General features: G+C 39.9%; 1 long non-coding RNA gene across 1 annotated transcript; it reads right to left on the bottom strand.

Annotated features, from left to right (window-relative positions):
* Positions 1-1,692, bottom strand: LOC127129698 (uncharacterized). Its single transcript, XR_007806383.1, has 2 exons — positions 1,261-1,692; positions 1-1,119 (listed from the first exon to the last, which is right to left on the bottom strand). It is a non-coding gene; the product is annotated as an uncharacterized LOC127129698 (long non-coding RNA).
* Positions 1,693-3,523: the final 1,831 nt, after the last annotated feature.

Below are 3,523 nucleotides of genomic sequence, written 5' to 3'. Positions count from 1 at the left end.
TTGCATAAACCAAATTCTGCATTGCATCATAAAAATTCTGCATCTGCATTATAAAATTCTGCATAATTTAAAACAAAATTCTGCATCATAAAAAATCTGCATTAAAAATTCAGAACACATCAAAAAATTCTGCATAATAGGCATGTGGAAATTCTGCATAAAATGCACCAAAAAGCTGTTGAGCCAAAACCAAACACAAGCAGCAAGCTTCACCAAGCGGTGCAAAGCTTCAAGCCAAGCTTCTAAAGCTACTTCCAAGCTCCAACCTGCAGAGCACAAAGCCGTTCACAATAGCTCATTCAAAAACGCAGCTCAAAGCCAAAGCTAAAACCGCAGCAACAAACGCAAGCCAATGCGTAAGCCACGACTTGTGATCCAGCTGCAAAAGGTGCAAAACGCAGGTGAATAAGCAAAGCTCCAGTGAATACATAAGCCAAATCCAACGGTAATGCATTGACACCAACCGCAAAGCCTGCAACAATGAAATAACAGAATTTTTCATTCACAACTAACTAACAAACTATAACCAAAAAAACTCATCTCTATAAATTCTCCTTCCCTCTCTCAAATTCGGTTTCTTTCTCTCTTCAATTCCTTCACCAAACTCCATAACCAGAACCTTCACCATTGCGAATTCGCAACCTTTCCCATAATTCAACAATTCACCAGTTCCTTCTACCACCTCCAAACACCGTTCACCCTCAACCTCCCAAGAACAACTCTCACGGTAACCAAATCCCTGAAATTTGCAGAAACAGCATAACAGAAACAAAACAGAAGAAGAAAAAGTGGTAAACGAAATTGAAGAAGCGAAGAATCCACTTCCAGATTCTTCATCAAAACCTTCACCTCTCTATAATCTTTCCAGATTCTTCTTCCCTTCCATAACAGAACCCTCACAAACTAACTCTCACCGGCATCACCAACACCGCTTCAGCCAATCTTCGGTTTTCATCTCATTCTCTAACCGCATCGTATCCACCGCCAACAACCGGAAACCTTTACCAACGCCTTCCCATCGTCATCGCTGAAATCCCTTCCAAACCTTCATCAAACCACAACCTCCACGTTCTTCTTCATCACTCTCGCATGTAGTATCACTCCACTTCATTATCCTCTCTGCAAAAATCGCAACGAAAATCAGCACAGAGCCTGAGCGTAAGTGGATAGTCGAATTAATCGCCGCGAATCAAGATCGCGATAGAAGCAATTCGCAACAGAACGGGAGAGGAGGATCGGAGAATCAGAGTTTCGTGATACCTGAGTTCCGAATACGGCTTCACCGACGGATCCTCTTTCGCCATTGCCGGTAAGATCTCTTGTCCTTTCGTAGCGATTTTTCTTTCGCCATTGCCGATGTTTGCTTCGCTTCGTGAGAGAACCATCGCGGTAGCTCCGGTCGATTAGGCGGAGCTTCGTTCCTCTTGTCGGTCAAGAGGCGCGTGGCGGTGTGAGGTATGATTTTGCGGTCGCCGCCGTTGGTTTAGGCCGGCGCATCTAGGGAGGTCTTGGAGATGTGGTTCTCCCTGTGTCTGTTGAAATTGACCGAGGAAGGTGAAGGAGATGGAGTCTCCGCTACTTGTCCAATCTGCTTGGGCCTTGCCTTCACATTTCAGGCCCGAAGGCTTGGCTGCTTTGCACACACCCTCCAATCCGGGCCTGCACCCCCAGTCCATATGAGGCCCGTGTTGCTATTTTCTTCGGTGCATTGACATTGTTTTGATTAGGGAGGTATTGGTAGATCAATAGGGGTGTGTTAACAGTAACTAAAACTAGTCTAGATGATTAAGAACGCTTAGGTAATGATTAAGATTAGTCTAGGTAATTAGAGTTAATTAGATAGAGACTTTAATTAGATATTATTATAAGCATCTCTAGAAATAATTAGGATTAGAATATGATTAGAGATAAATTAGGATTAGAATATCTTTAGAGATACTGTTAGAATTAGAAATAAATTTTAGAATTAATTTTAGAAATACTAGAATTCAAATGACTTTAGGATTAGAGATTAATTGCGGAAATATAAAAAAAAAAATTTGATTTCAGAATTAGTGAATAGAATTAGTAATGTTGGATTAATTTTTAGAGCTAGGATATTATGTTGACTTAGAAATTAATTTTAGAATTTGGAAACTATTTCAGTTATTTGTCAAATTAGAATTAGAATTTGTTGATTTAGCATAATGTTTAGAATAGTCTAATAGAGTTTTTAGAAATAATTAGATGTGATTAGTAGGTTACTTGTTTAGTTACTGTTAATAATTAGAAAAAGTTAATTAGGATATTAGCTTAGAATTTTAGAAACAATAGTTTTAGGACTTTAGAGTTAAGTACAAAATATTAAAAAGAAATATTAGAAATAGTTTAGAAATATTAAATCTAGCTTAGATTTTAATTGACTTTAAATAGAACTTACTTCCATAAATAGAAATTTAATTCAAAATTAACCCCTAATTGTGAAATGACCGTTCTACCCCTAGGCTTAGAAATAATTCAATCTTGCATGCTCCCTTAATTTTAGGACATGTTAGTATTTGATTAAATGAGCTTCATGTGGAGTTTGAGCTTCTGTTTTGGATTTTCTATCCTCTTTTGACCCTAGGCTTCGACCTAGTGGTTCGGACTTATCATTTGAATTGTGATTTCAGGTTCAAGAATACATCTCCATGAGTGATGATGCTCCTTCATTTGAGCTTAACCATTTGTTGTTGTTGGCTAACAATTGTGTGTTTTGTAGGCCTTAATGGGGGATTCACTTGTGTTCATGGATCGCTCATTGTTGTCTGACTGGATTTGTCTGTTTGTGTGATATTGACTGTTGATTGTTTGTTTGAATTGTGTACTGACTGGTTAGCTATTTACACAGGTACTTTAGTAGCTTTAACTCATTGCTTGAGTTGCATAGCTTGGTTTGTGGCTTGCTTACCACTGAGGTATAACTTTTCTGACTTCATGTAGTCTGGAGACCCGGCTGTTACCGGGCCGGGCACATTGTCTGAAGTCCTCCTTAAGAGGCAATGCTTGTGTATGTTTATATTTGTCCTAAGCAGGAAAAGTCCTCATTTGAGGCAATTGGTGGAAGGTAGGGATAAGCAATCTATCCCCCACTATTCTGTGAGTCTTCTCCTTGCTCCCATTACATGGTTGTAGCATTGAGATCCAAGCCCAAGATCTTGTACATTGTACAGTCGAGTCTATGTCTTGAGCGTAGAAGGGTCCCCCCATTCTGGACCCACGCTCCCTTGTCTGATGCTCTCTCTGACTTGAGATAGAAGCAATGAGGCACACCCCTTATCACCTTTCATCTAGCTTCACCTTAGCCCCTCAATGGCAAGGTTAAGAGCTAACCTGACCCCGATACAGAGGCTTGTTTGTTGAGGTTGATATGACCCCTCGACTAAAGCCTAACCCTGATGTTTGAGCCCCTTGTTGGTGTGTTTATTTCATGCTGTATATGTTTGTGTGGTGTGATTGTATCCCCTAGGTTTGCTAGACTCCGCGTAGTCTCGTTTGCATGTCA

The sequence above is a fragment of the Lathyrus oleraceus genome, chromosome 1 (assembly GCF_024323335.1).
Source record: "Lathyrus oleraceus cultivar Zhongwan6 chromosome 1, CAAS_Psat_ZW6_1.0, whole genome shotgun sequence".
In the NCBI taxonomy this organism is placed as follows: Eukaryota; Viridiplantae; Streptophyta; class Magnoliopsida; order Fabales; family Fabaceae; genus Lathyrus; species Lathyrus oleraceus.
This window is presented reverse-complemented; position numbering and strand designations above follow the sequence as displayed.